Source organism: Pongo pygmaeus, chromosome 6 (genome assembly GCF_028885625.2).
Source record: "Pongo pygmaeus isolate AG05252 chromosome 6, NHGRI_mPonPyg2-v2.0_pri, whole genome shotgun sequence".
Taxonomy (NCBI): domain Eukaryota; kingdom Metazoa; phylum Chordata; class Mammalia; order Primates; family Hominidae; genus Pongo; species Pongo pygmaeus.
Genome location: NC_072379.2, coordinates 5,680,309 through 5,695,208, shown reverse-complemented (window position 1 = coordinate 5,695,208; position 14,900 = coordinate 5,680,309). Strand labels below are relative to the sequence as shown.

At 48.8% G+C, this 14,900-nt stretch overlaps 1 protein-coding gene across 2 annotated transcripts in view; it reads left to right on the top strand.

Moving 5' to 3' along the window:
- RNF216 (ring finger protein 216) overlaps positions 1-14,900 on the top strand; it is a 165,391-nt gene that overhangs the window by 144,736 nt on the left and 5,755 nt on the right. The window lies entirely within an intron of this gene.

Sequence of the window (14,900 nt, the reverse complement as noted above, 5' to 3'; positions counted from 1 at the left end):
AGTGAAAAGACATTTAAGAAATCAAATCAAATATTTCTTCTTGATTGAAGCTTTAAAAATACAGTATTTTAGAGGAGGAGCAAGGCTGGCAAGGAAATCAAACACATAGGGTCTGTTTGGGGATCGGAAAGAAAGCGGGTGAGGTTTGCAGGTGGAGAGCCACAGGGAGGTGACAGCGATTGGCCCAGGGGCCAGCCTCAGATCTGGAGTGTGATGAGAGCCATTTCAGGGCATTGTAGGGGGCTATGTTTCCAAGGTCACACTAGCTACTACGTTGGGGAGAGAGAGGGCAGCATGAAGGGAATGACTTTTATAATCTTGGAGAAGGTAAGGTTTTCCGTAGCATTACATCAAGGCCAGACTAAAAAATCATAAATTCTCACTGGCAGACGACATCATAAACAAAGATTAGGGATACACGAAAAACTGGGGGAGAGGGTCAGGCACGGTGGCTCACGCCTGTGATGCCAGCACTTTTGGAGGCCAAGGTGGGCAGATCGCTGGAGTCCAGGAGCTCAAGACAAGCCTGGTTAACATAGCGAGATCCCCATCTCATTAAAAAAAAAAAAATTGGCCGAGCGCGGTGGCTCACACCTGTAATCCCAGCACTTTGGGAGGCCGAGGTGGGCGGATCACAAGGTCAGGAGATCGAGACCATACTGGCTAACACGGCAAAACCCCATCTCACTAAAAATACAAAAAATTAGCTGGGCGTGGTGGCAAGCACCTGTAATCCCAGCTACTTGGGAGGTTGAGGCAGGAGAATGGCATGAACCCAGGAGGCGGAGCTTGCATTGAGCCAAGATCACGCCACTGCACTCCAGCCTGGGCCAACAGAGCGAGACTCTATCTCAAAAAAAAAAGAAAAAATTAAGGCTAGGCACGGTGTCTCATGCCTATAATCCCAGCACTTTGGGAAGCCAAGGCGGGTGTATCACCTGAGGTCAGGAGTTCAAGATCAGCCTGACCAATATGGTGAAACCTGTCTCTAATAAAAATATAAAAATTAGCTGGGCATGGTGCTGCATGCCTGTAATACCAGCTACTCAGGAGACTGAGACAGAATTGCTTGAACCCAGGAAGCGGAGGTTGCAGTGAGCTGAGATCGTGCCACTATACTCCAGCCTGGGTGACAATGTGAGACTCTGTCTCAAAAAAAAAAAAAATGTGGAGCCGTGTATGGTGGCTCATGGGTGTAATCCCAGCACTTTGGGATCTCAAAAAAAAAGAAAAACAGAAGTGTGTTTCTCCTCTATGTGTAAGTACAGAGATGAACAGCTCAGGAGTGGGCTAGCAGCTCTTATCTGGGATCCAGTTGCTTCCAGCATTCTACTCTGCCACCCCTAGATCATAGCTAAGGATCACATGAGGTCATTGTCTGAAAAGGAGCTCTGGCTGATAAATCCACATTCCAAGCAGCAAAGGGGCTGCAGTGAGGCTAAAGAGCCTGCTTACCTATCTCTTAAGGAATGTTAGGCTTCCAGAAGCTGCAGCAGGTCACTTCTGCTTCAGTCCCATCAGCCAGAACTTAATGACATGCTTCCTCAACTGCAAGTGAGACGGGAAGGAGTAGCCATCACAGACCCAGCCAGAATGTCTGTGGAGGAAGATGTTATACTGAGGAGTCTCTCTATGGTCTATTCACCTCAACTCAAAAATGGACAGAGGAAGTTTAAAAAAATTGTAAGTAGGGAAAAAAGCTGCTTGCTGGCCAGGTGCAGTGGCTCATGTCTGTAAGCTTTGGGAGGCCAAGGCAGGAGCATCACTTGCATCCTGGAGTTTAAGAACAGCCTGGGCAACATAGTGAGAACCCCCATCTTTACAAAATATCAAAAATTAGCCAGATGTGGTGGTGCTCACCTGTAGTCATAGCTACTTGGGAGGCTGAGGCAGGAGGATCATTTGAGCCTGGGAGGTCAAGGCTGCAGTGAGCCATGTTCTTGCCACTGCACTGCAGCCTGGGTGACAGAGCAAGACCCTGTCTCCCCAAAAAAAAAAAAAAAAAAACTGCTTGCTTTTCTACCTGGCCACAATCTGGTGGAGTTGGCTAACAGCCACCCCTAATAATCAAATAAATGGAAATGAAAATAGTACCTGGCTGGTGGTAGGTAGTTTTCAGATTTGTTGGCATCTGCTACACTGTAATTGGGCATAGTGGGCAGTTACTGTGTACAGATCAGAAGATGTAGTGCGTGTACTTGATCTGGGAGTTCCACTTAATTAGAAAAGGTTATCTTCAGGAGACAGTTGGACAGGTTCACAAAGTTCTGTCTGCAACACTGTTCACTGAGTTATTTAAAGTTGTATAAATTTAGAAACACCATTTAAATATCTCAAAAATAGGAGATATGTCAAATTTTATATATGCTTACATTAGAATAGTACAAAAAGTAATTCTATATATATCTACACTTTAAAACATGGAGGAAAAGAAACAGGAAGATTTTCACATCGAAAACAAACAGTATGGATTGCTGGGGTCACAGACCCAAGTTACCACTGGGGCAGGTGGTAGCAGAAATGATGTCTGGATGCAGCATCCAGACATCTGGGTCTAGGAGGCAGGAAGGCATAGTGGGACTGTGGCAAAGGAGAGGCTGCGGGGCCCATCCAAGGGGCTGCTGCTCAGCCACTACAGGTTGCTGTGGGGAGGGCCTCCCAGCTGCTCGGGAGGCTGAGGCACAAGATCACTTGAACCCGGGAAGCAGAGATTGCAGTGAGCCGAGATCGCGCCACTGCACTCCAGCCGGGACAGCAGAACAAGACTTGATCTCAAAGAAAGAAAAAGAAATGCGTAATTTGGCCGGGTGCAGTGGCTCATGCCTGTAATCCCAGCACTTTGGGAGCCCAAGGCGGGCAGATCTCTTGAGTCTCAGGAGTTCAAGACCAGCCTTGGAAACATGGCAAAACTCCATCTCTACAAAAAATACAAAAGTTATCCGGGGTGGTGGTGCATGCCCACCTATGTTCCCAGCTCCTTCCAGGGCTAAAGTAAGAGGATTGCTTGAGCCCAGGACGTTAGGGATGCAGTGAGCCCTGACTGCGCCGCTACACTTCTGCCTGGGTGACAGAGTAAGACCATGTCTCAAAAAATGGGAAAGAAATGTGTAGTCCTGAGAGCTACTCATGGTTTTGAAAAGATGTGAGTCCTCTGTGGTAACCAGATGTTCTCTACTTCAAGAATGTTCTATCACGGAACAAGCTCCTCACTGGGTGGGAAGCTGGGATAAGGGACCCCTAAAAATCACTCAGATTACAAAGCTTGTGACCCAGTGAAACCCTTAGCTAGCCTGCCCTCCTGTCACTGAGGAGATGTGTGGAAGAAAGGGAGGCTTTTTGTACATAGAAAGCCAAGCCTGAGTCATCCTTCTTTTGCTGGGTGATCGGGAGGTGCAGCCCACAGTGGGAAGTGCTCACAAGGCAGGCCGTGCCCCTTTGTGACAGACATTCCCAGGCACAGCCCTTCTGCTGACTCACCTCCTCAGCCCCCTGGCAACTAGCACAGTGGGAGGCAGCCATCTCTAGGAACTTCATGAATCTTGAAAAAATATATATTTTTTTTTTCAGCTGGAGCTGTGAAGAGCTCCACAGGCGGTATTTCATCTCTAGAGACAAAGGGCAGAGTGGGAGTTAGCGTGAGGGTGGGTGTTAACAGTCTGACCTATTCTCAGTGCTTTTTTTTTCTTCTCCTCCTTGTTCTGTGTCTTCTGCTGCCTCCTCCCTTTGCTCCCCATGCCTGGGATTGATGGAGTGGGTTTCTTGTGTGCTTTTTCCTCGTGTGGGTGCCATAGCATGCACTGCCTTGTTGTTTTCTTGTTGGATCATCATCTTCTAACCTGAGAAAGGTTCTAGATTTGCTCAAAATAAAGTTCGAAAGGAAGGTCAGGCAAATACAAATCCCTCCAATTTCCTCTGATAGCCACAGCCGGAGATTCTGTTCCGTTTGCCCCGTTCCCATCAAAACAGCGATCAGCCCCGTTTCCTTGATTCTCACCAGGAGACCGATCAAATTCCAACCCAGCATCTGTTGGGGCTTCTGAGAACACAAAGCCATTCAGAAGTTCAGTGAAACAAAGCATGCACTGTCACACAAGCCTGTTCTCTGGCTTAATTAACCAGCAGGGCCAGGAAGAATCTCTTATTTGTCAGCGAGGGAGTTGTCCCGTCATGGTTTTGGAGAGAAGTTGAGTTTTCATCCTTAATGACTAGGGATTGCTTGGGAACCTGAACTACCACTCCACAGTAAGAGCTCAAGTGGTGAACAGTAACTTTCTTTCTCTGTTAGTTATCAAAATGAAGCCAAAAGCATTCAACTAAGAGTCTTATAAAGAAGATGTCTTCTTTAGGAAGCAAAAAACCAGAAGCGAACAGTCACAGCAAACCACAGTTTTCTGGATTAGGGAGCAGAATGGAAAGCCAACTCTTGCCACATAAGTGAACAGACGTTATTTTGCAGTAGGGGAAGAGTGATCCTGGAACTTTACTGAACGTGAATATACTGACTGGTCCTTGCGTGGCCACAGGAGTGGTAGCTGAGGTGGGGAGCAAATTGTGAGAGGAACAGGCACCTGGCAGTCTGGATTCGAGAGTATGGCAAAACTCAAAACAGCATGTTCTCTTTCAATACAAAACAAAGTCCGTGTTTGTCTTGGGTTTTGGCTACGAGAAACTACAGAGAATTGTTTTCTACAATGTCTTTGTCTTTTGAATGTAAGAGTTTGAAACCTGTCCAGTTCAAATAAAACCCTAGGGCTTTTACAGCCAGTTTAATTTGGTACAATTATCGCCTAGCCATTTGGTTAAGAGACACTCGTTTTTCCAAACCAGCAGTGGACTGAGCCTAACATTTATAGATGTTAATACATTCAGTTCTGTAGCAGTGCTGGAAGGCAGATGTATCATCCTAGTTTTACTTGCTTAAGACTGTGGCCAGTAAGTGGTAGCCTGGGTTTCCACCCGGGTCATTTGTCCTTGGCGTGTTCCCAGGCCTGCCTTCTCCCCTCAGACCAGCGCAGCATCTCCCTGGTGGGTCAGGCATGCAGCAAGTCCTGGGGACCTTTGGGACCCTTGCTTAAGTGGCGGGGGAGAGGACGTGATGTTGTTGGAATTAGGGAGGAAGGCTGTGAAAGGGAGGATTGATGAGGAAATGAAGAAACCTGGTAAGGAAAGGTATTTTAGACTTTTAGGTTGGAAATTGATTTTTGGCTTCAGAATTTTTTCCTTAACCTTCAAAATTTATTCTACAAAATAATAAAGTGAGCCTCCAGGTTGTCCCATCACCCAGCTTCCACAGCTGGCCTTGGCTTGTTATTTCTCATCACTGTCATAAATATCATTGTGTGTTAAAAAAAAAAAAAAAAAAAGTGAAGTTGGTGGGTGTGATCATTGATCTGTCATCGAAACTGACCTCGGTTTCTTCATCTTCCTCTTAATAGCCACACAGCCAACACCATGTGAGCGTGCTATGCAGTGTGATTTTTACTGCATGGGGCCGGGAGGCACTGCTTTCCTATTTTGCAGATGAGGGAAATGATGTGTAGGTCACTAGCCCAGGATCCCTAGCTTGGTGAAACCAGGATGTGAGCCCAGGTCTTCCGAACAATGTCTGGCTCCTGCCACATATACATACGTGGTCGTTAGGTGCCCATAGGGTCCCTGAGCCCCGTGAACCAGGTAGTCCTTGCAGAGGGGTGGGGACCTCGCCGGACTCTTTCCCCATGGATGAATGAAGCTGCAAATAGTAGAAAGGGGCCCTGGCAGTTTTGCCACCCCAACAGTGTCCCAGACAGCATTTCGATGTCACTGAGGGCTTTCCCAAGCAGGGCAGCACAGTCCAGTACACACGGCCTGTTGGTGCTTGTTGCTGCATGTCGTCTTCAACAGATCCCACCAGGCCCCTGGGTGAGCACTTGACCCTGACGGGACTCAAAACATGGCCACATTCTGCCCCCATCTCCAGGTCCTTGTGGGGGAAGTGCTCCAGATAGTGGTATTTGGGTGCTGGGCCTCTCTGACCTGAGGAGGTGGCTGGAGAAGCCAGGGCCAACCCTGAGCCCGTGAAGTCTCTGCTCCTCCCCAGCACACTCTCCTGCCTCCCTGCCCTTCCCGGCCACAGCTGCGCAGCATGTGCCGCTCCAAGCTCTGCCGCTCCCTCCCCCAACTTCCTGTTGCTGGGGACAGCAAGGGGTGGGGGCTAAGGGTCTGCCGTTGCTCAGGCGATCTGTGGCTGATCTGGGAATAATTTGAAACTAAATCTTAAGCTCTTTGGAAGCCTTTCATGAAATCATTGCAAGTTTATTAACAACAGCTGTGGCCACACGTGACCTGGATCCCAGCCCCAACCCACCCCCAGAATCTGAGAGGGGAAGCAGCAGTCGACTTGCAATTCCCAATCACCTTTCTAAGGGGAGGAAAAGTGCAATGAAGAAGAAAAACCACCCATTCTTCCCCCATGGTCACAGGAGGCTGGCCAGCAGGCACGTCGACAGCCAGCCCTGGTGACCAGAAGTGTTGAAAAAACAGGCTCAAAAGGACCGTAAAGGCTTTGGCAAGAACAATTTTGTGCCAGGCACTCAAACGGTTATTTTGGGAACAGTCAGCCTGTGGCTGGTGATTACTGTTCATATCTGATTTGTGAAAACAAATTGAATCTTTTTCCGTTTTTAATCACTCATAGTTTCTCTTTCTTCGTTTTCTCCTGTCTATATACCCTGCTGCGTGGACAGAACTGTGGGGCTTAGTTGTTGAGGGACAAGCTAAGGGAGGATTTTTGTGTATGTTTTGTTTCTCTCTTCTTAATTAAAACCTCTCTGGTAAATTCTACCTCACTTCCCGTCTTCGACTGCAGCACGTTTCTGGAGAGGCTGGGTCCTTGCCATCCCCGCAAACTCTTGCTGCGTCTTCCTCCCCTACCCACCCACCCTACCTGCATGCAGCAGGCAGCAAGCCAGAGTCTTCTGTGTCGGGCTTAGTTCTTTCTGCGCCCTGCTGAGCTCAAAGGAATTCAAGGAAAGGAAACAAATCTTCTCCCTCCCTGTTAAAATGTAATCTGCTTATTTCCTTTTTTTTTTTTTTTTGAGAGGGAGTCTCCCTCTGTCACCCAGGCTGGAGTGCAGTGATGTGATGTCGGCTCACTGCAGCCTGAACCTACTGGGTTCAAGTGATTCTCCTGCCTCAGCCTCCTGAGTAGCTGGGATTACAGGTGCATGCCACCAGGCCCAGCTAATTTTCGTATTTTAGTAGAGATGGGGTTTCACCGTGTTGATCAGACTGGTCTCAAACTCCTGACCTCAAATGATCCACCTGCCTAGGCCTCCCAAATTGCTGGGATTATAGGCATGGGCCACCGCTCCCGGCCTTACTTCTTTTTTTAAAGTGCTCTTCCAGCTGGGCATGGTGCCTCACGCCTGTAATCCCAGCACTTTGGGAGGCCAAGGCAGGCAGATCACAAGGTCAGGAGTTGGAGACCAGCCTGGCCAATATGGTGAAACCCCATCTCTACTAAAACTACAAAAATTAGCTGGGCGTGGGGCGGACGCCTTTACTCCCAGCTACTTGGGAGGCGGAGGTTACAGTGAGCAGAGATCGCACCACTGCACTCCAGCCTGGGCGATAGAGCGCGACTCTGTCTCAAAAAAAACAGAAAGTGCTCTTCCAGTTCCGCTGGGTGGGTGAGACTCCCGTTTCACTCTCTGTTTTGACCCTTTGTCCTTGACACTGCATTTGGGGTGCACTGCCCACTGTGGTGCCATTCACGTGCTTTGTCATGGTATTCATTGGATCCCACTGTGGTCCATAGGTACACCTTCTGGAGTAGCGATGGGGCGCTGGAGGGCTTCGTTTTGTTTTTTGGAGATGGAGTTTTGCTCTTGTCGCCCAGGCTGGAATGCAGTGACGTGATCTTGGCTCACTGCAACCTCTGCCTCCCGGGTTCAAGCGATTCTGCTGCCTCAGCCTCCCGAGTAGCTGGAATTACAGGCACCCACCACCACGCCTGGCTAATTTTTGTATTTTTAGTAGAGACGGGGTTTCGCCATGTTGGCCAGGCTGGTCTCTAACTCCTGACATCAGGTGATTGGAGGGCTCACTTCTACCCTGGCCTGAGGCGTCATTACGCTTGTTCTTTTGAGCCCTTGCTGATCCAGGGACACCTTGGTCTGCTCAGCATCTATTCCCTCTCACCTCAGCCTGGCCTTGCTCATCAGAAAGGAGCTGTGCTGAGGATTCGTTTGAAAGTTTTCACCAGGATTAGGAGGGGCCCGAAGGAGAGCAGAGAGAGAACTCATTCAGGCCAGCTGGGTCCTTCTTAAGGCCTGTGCCAGAAACCAAGGATGAGGCACAGAGACTGCAGCCCTCGAGGGGATGCACCATGGTCTGTCATGGGATCTGTGGCAGCGAGTACACATGCAGCCAGCAGCCCCTCCTGCCCCCACTGGCCAGGGCAAACGGCATGAACAGGAACACAGATCTCAAGTAGGTTCAGGTGAACCTCTGTAGACCCCTGTCCAGGGTGAGCCCAGCAACCCAGCCTGAGCCATGCAGAGTTGAGAACTGCCGGCCATCCTTGGAACCTACAAGTCCAGACCTCCTGCCCTGGCCTCAGCACACTGCCCACCTTGGTGGTCCAGCCACTCTCTGCATCTTCTGAGCCTCAGGGTCCTCTTATGAAATCCTTGCCAGCCTCCCGTGGTGTAGAGAAGGGGGTGTGAACTAAGCAATCCATACAAGGCAGCAGGACCTCGTGGGGGCAGAGCGTGACCTTCTACAGTGGAATCTGAGTGGGCTTGACAGTGAAGTGTGGATATAAAAGCAGCCAATGGAAAAGGTATCAGAATGTTGCCAGAATTGATCTCTGGTGAGGAATTATGGCTGATTTTAGCTGTATTGTTTTGTTCAACATTTCCCAAGATTGTTTTAATCAGTATGTATAAGGAAAATAAATAATGGCATTTTTTTTTTATGTTGATGAGAACCAAATCCCTGAGATTTTTGTGACAAGAAGAGGACAGAAAGAGAAAATTTCATGGGACCCCCATGGGATTCAAGTAACTTGGTAGCGTCAGGAGAAAACATGTCAGGCAAGGAAATCGTGAAGCATTCACTTCCGCCTTTGAGATAGACCAAAACCAGTGAGCTGAGAACAGCACCTGGTCAGAGGCCACTGGAGACCAGTGACCCAGGGAGGCACTACAGCCTCTCACCTCGGTGCTGGGTGCCCATGTGCAGCTTAGATTTCTGGCTCAAGAGATGAGGGTTATGAGCTTTCCCAAGCTCCCCACTCCTGCTGTGGGCAAGAGGAATCTACTGGCTTTCATCCCAAAGGACAAGTGCCAGGAACCAGAGACCGACAAGTGGGCTGTTTCAGGGGATGGCACATGCACTTCTGGGTAAGCTGAGCCTGAGAAAAGGAGGATTGTTCCCTAAAAATTTCCAAAACACACATAGCCCCTTGCTCTGCTTTTTGGCTGTTTCCTTGAGTAGAAGTGTTTTATTTTGTTTTGCCCTATTATGTCTTGTAAGGGGAGAAAGGAGGTTTCAGAATTCTGCCCTTCTCAGAAGGAACCCTCTTGTGTTTCTGCACTCTTTCTAGAATAAAGCACACCTTAGAACAGTTGCCCCTGCACATGATCCCAGCCTGACAGCAGCGTTCTCAGGCCCCCAGTCAGGTTTGCTAGAAGTTCTAATACAGAAACCCGGGGGTTTATGTGGTTAACAGCTCAGGCTTTGAGACTAGATTGCCTGGGTCACAACCTTGCTGTGCCAGGGTTTCCTCATCTGCAACGTGGTAATCAGTTCATAGTGCCTGACTCAGGGAGCTGTGGTGAAATTGAGGTCCATGTGAGGTGTGTAGACAGGGGCTGGTGCATAGTAATCTCTCAGTGCATGTTAACTACTGTTGTTGTCACTGTGCTTCGCACTTTATAAGAGTGATCAGACCAGGTGCGGTGGTTCACACCTGTAATCCCTGCACTTTGGGAGGCAGAGGCGGGAGGATGGCTTGAGGCCAGGAGTTTGAGACCTGCCTGGGCAACACAGTGAGAACTCCCCCTCCACCACCATCTCTATAAGAAAAATTAAAAATTAGCTGGGCATGGTGATACACACCTGTAGTCCCACCTAGTCGGGGAGCCTGAGGTGAGAAGATCACTTTAGCCCAGGAGTTCAAGGCTGCAGTGAGCTATAATCACGCCATTGCACTCCACCCTGGGCTGAGCAAGACCCTGTCTCGAGAAAAAAAAAAAAAAGTAAGAAATGATTGGCTTCTCACCCTAACCTGTTTTGGAAAGGAGTGGGTTCCAGGTTAGGTAGTGGGGGTAGAGCTGCATATGCACTCAAGCCAGGTCTGGAGCCCCAGAGTTGTAGTTCTTCCTGTGACGCCAGCAGCCTCTCTTGAAGAAGCCAGCACTGCTTTAAAATGAGTTCACCCTGCCATCCAGGCAGCTCTACCACCAGGGTTTCCTGTTTGTAACTCAGCCCCAAGAGGGCAGGACACTTGTGCTATGATCCAGCTCAGCCCCTGGCTCCTCCTCATCCTCTTTCCTTCTATTTTTCCCCTCTCCCAGCAGCCTAGGTGTGTCCTAGATTTGCAGCGTGGCCTTTTTCCAAGTGTCCTCTTCACGGGACGGTGATGCTCGTATGCCTGGAATGTTTCCTGAGGGACTTGACTCCAGAAAGGACTCAATACCCCATCTGTCACTTAGCCCAAGTCCAAGAAGTATCTGATGAGGGACTAGGCCTCATGTTTAATCTCAAAATCAATCCTAAACCCTCCCTCCCTCTTTTTTTTTTTTTTTTTTTTTTGAGACAGTCGCTCTGTCGCCCAGGCTGGAGTGCAGTGGCACCATCTCGGCTAACTGCAGCCTCTGCCTCCCAGGTTCAAGTGATTCTCCTGCCTCAGCCTCCCGAGTAGTTGAGATTACAGACACCTGCCACTGCACCCAGCTAATTTTTGTATTTTTAGTAGAGACGAGGTTTCACCATATTGGCCAGGCCGGTCTCAAACTCCTGACCTCGTGATCTGCCCGCCTCGGCCTCCCAAAGTGCTGGGATTACGGGCGTGAACCACCGCTTCTGGCCCCTCCCTCTTTTTAATTGTGATGAAGCATAAGATAAAATTTGCCATTTTTAGGTTTACAATTCAGTTATTTTCACTTTTTTTTTTCTGAGACAGGATCTTCCCCTGTTGCCCAGGCTGGAGTACAATGGCACAATCATAGCTCACTGCAGACTCAACCTCCTGGGCTCAAGTGATCCTCCCACCTCAGCCCCCTAAATAGCCCCCCAATAGCCACACCTGGCTAATTTTTAAAATTTTGTAGAGCTGGGTTCTCACTGTGTTGCCCTTGCTGGTCTGAAAATCCTGGCCTCAAGCGATCCTGCTGCCTCAGCCTCCCAAAGCACTGGAATTGTCTTCACTTTTTTTTTTTTTTTTTTTTGAGACAGAGTCTCGCTCTGTCACCCGAGCTGGAGTGCAGTGGCGCCATCTGTGCTCACTGCAACCTCCACCTGCAGCTTCGAGCAATTCTGCCTCAGCTTCCAGAGTAGCTGGGATTACAGGCACACGCTACCACACCTGCCTAATTTTTTGTATTTTTAGTAGAGATGGGGTTTCGCCGTGTTAGCCACACTGGTCTCTAACTCCTGGCCTCAAGTCATCCACCCACCTCGAACTCCCAAAGTGCTGGGATTACAGGCATGAGCCAACTGCACCTGGCCTGTCTTCACTCTTGACTTGAGGAATTTCAAATGCTTCAGAGAAACTGATTGTGGAAGGAACTTCCACCCCAAATTAAGAAAGAAATCTTCCAGCCGGGTGTGATGGCTCATGCCTGTAATCCCAGCATTTTGGGGAGACCAAGGTTGGGTGCATCGCTTGAGCCCAGGAGTTCAAGACTAGCCTGAGCAACATGGTGAAACCCCATTTCTACCAAAAAAAAAAAAAAGTCGGATGTGGTAGTGGGCGCCTGTAGTCTGAGCTACCAAGAGGCTAAGGCAGGAGGATCTCTTCAGCCCAGGAGGTGGAGGCTGCAGTGAGCTATGATGGTGCCACTGCACCCAGCCTGGACAGCAGAGCAAGACACTGTCTCAAAGAAAAGGAAAGAAATCTTCCCCTTAGAGTCTAACATATTAGCTAAACGTATAATTTTTTTATTTTAAAAAAGAAAAAACCTTTAAGTTTTATTAAAGTTACTAAGCACAGTGTCCTGTGACTCTAGCCAGTTGGAGACAGTTGAAATCTGAAACACCTAACCCATATCTAGGTATAACTGACAGTTGGCTCATGATTTATGATAAAATTGTAGGTCATTGTAGCTGAGTGCCATCATTTTGGGTGAAATACAAACCAGACTGTCTTTAGACTCATAAGGGCTTGACTCCCAAGACAGGACTCAAGGGCAAATGGTCTTGATTCCACTTGCCAATCAGGAGAGTGATCAGAGCAGAGGGAGGGATCGGAAGAAAGGCTCCGGAGTGGCTGTCTTCAGAGGGTGAGGATGCGACACTTTTATTTTCTTGGGACTCTGAGGCTCCCTCTTCCTCTCCAGGAAGAACTCTGAATGGCAGCCTGGGAAGGTTCTATCTGCGCTGTCCTCCAGACCACACCGATCTGTATCAGAAACCCGGGCTCACGCTCCTGTGCAGATGCCTCAGACCCTTCTGAGGGAGTTCTGAAATAGGATTTATTCAGGAGCACTGGGATTTATCGCGGAAGCTTATTGATAAAAATCAGGCAGTGGCCTGCATGCTCTCAGCCTCAGCAGTGCCACAGGGGGCCAGAGCTCTTCTCCCCAAAAGAGAGCCTCTCTTGTCCCTGGTGTTTTATCAGGGGAGAGTCTGAGGGAAAAAAGGGGGTTAGTGGCTAGTCTTTTTTTTTTTTTTTTTTAAAGACAGAGTCTCCCTCTGTCGCCAGGCTGGAGAGCAGTGGCGCGATCTCGGCTCACTGCAACCTCCACCTCCCAGGTTCAAGCAATTCTCCTGCCTCAGCCTCCCGAGTAGCTGGGACTACAGGCACGTACCACCATGCTCGGCTAATTTTTTGTATTTTTAGTAGAGACAGGGTTTCACCGTATTAGCCAGGATGATCTCGATCTGCTGACCTCGTGGTCCACCTGCGTCAGCCTCCCAAAGTGCTGGGGTTACAGGCGTGAACCACCGAGTGTCTAGTCTTTAATGCTGTGAAATTGCCCCTTCTATCCACGTGGAATTTCAGAGAGAGGTGCCATTTGGAACGGTGCTCATAGCAGAGATGTGAGGCCCTCACAAGGAGGGCCAGGGCTGCCACACTCCTCACTGTGTCTGCAGCATCCAGCACGGTCCTGACTGGTGTGGGTGCTCTGAATGGGGCAGGGACACCTTCAGGATATCTTTTCTGTGGATTTCCTCCAGGAGGACCATTGAGTGGCCCGGTGTGTGCGTTTGTCCCAGTTCACCGCCAACTATCCATAACATTGAACAAGGTACTTTCTCAGGGACCTCAGTTTCTGTGTTACAGAGGTTGGAATGGATGATTCCTAAGGTACCTCCTTGTGCCGTCGAAGGCCGTAAGTGTCCCTCGGGGACTGATGGTGTAACCTGCATCAAGGAGATGCGGCAGAGGTTGAGGTGAGGCAGAGTGGTGGTTGTGCAGTCCTATTGGTTGTGATTAATAACGGACCAGAGTGAGGACCCCTGAAAGAAATACTGTGGGTGTCTCCCAGTGTGCACCACTTCTTCATGAAACTTCTCTACCTGTCATTTTTCAGTGTTCCTGTGTCCTAATCATGAGCATTTACTTTGGGCTACATCCTTTACATACTTGAGCTCATTCAGTCCTTAACAAAGCAGCCCATTTACAGATGAGCTGCCTGGATGCAGGGATACTCAGGAACCTGCCGAGCTCACTTATCTAAGAGGTGTAGGCCCACAGCTGTCCTGCTGCACAACTTTCTTTTTTCTTTCTTTCTTTTTTTTTTTTTTTGACACAAGTTTCACTCTGTCGCCCAGGGTGGAGTGTGGAGTGCAGTAGCACGATCACTGCCAAGTAGCTGGGACTACAGGCTCACACCACCATGCCTGGCTAAATTTTGTATTTTTTGTAGAGATGGGATCTCACTTTGTTGCCCAGGCTGGTCTCAAACTCCTGGGCCCAGGTGATCCTCCCACCAGTTTTGTGGATCACTTCCTTAAATTTGTTGGGGTTTTTAGGGTTCATTTCTTTTTTTTTTTTTTTTAATCTTTTTTCTTAGGCCTGCCATTGGCTCCAAAATGAAGAGGCTTGCCAACTCCCAGTCTAGAGAGTTGGTAGAATCTATCTTGATATTCACATGGAGGCCTTCAAACTGCCCACCCAACCCTCTTGAGTTACTGGAGCCCTTCATGTTGACTCACTTAGTGATTATGTTGAGGGTAGTAAGTTCCCCCTTGTGGAGTGTTCACAAAGAGGCTGGATGACCTCATCTCGGGGTTTTGATAGAGAATTCTTATGTGTTAACCCTGGAGAGAGACAGCTCCCTCAGGTTTCCTTCCAGACATAGGATTCTGTGGTATGCTTGGGCACTTTGCAACTCTTGAAATACATGATGGGAACTTAACCTTTGTCACCTCTCCTCTCTTCATGCCTTGCTCAGAACACCTGGCCAGGCAGCAGCAAGGAGGCTGCTTTTGCTGAAAACAGACTTGAGTATCTTAAGAATGTCCAAGTGTCAGAGTTGGAAAGAAGCTTATGAGACCTTTTAGTCCAAACCCATCACTTGGCATCTGAGGCCTAGAGAATGTAGGAGAATTTAATAGTGTCATCCACTGTTGCAGACAGAACCAGTCTCTGGGGACTCTATTCTAAGCATCTTTCATATACCACACCAAGGGAATGTGTTATCTAATTACTTACTCAGTCCATCTGCCTTTCTGTTTCATTGTTGATC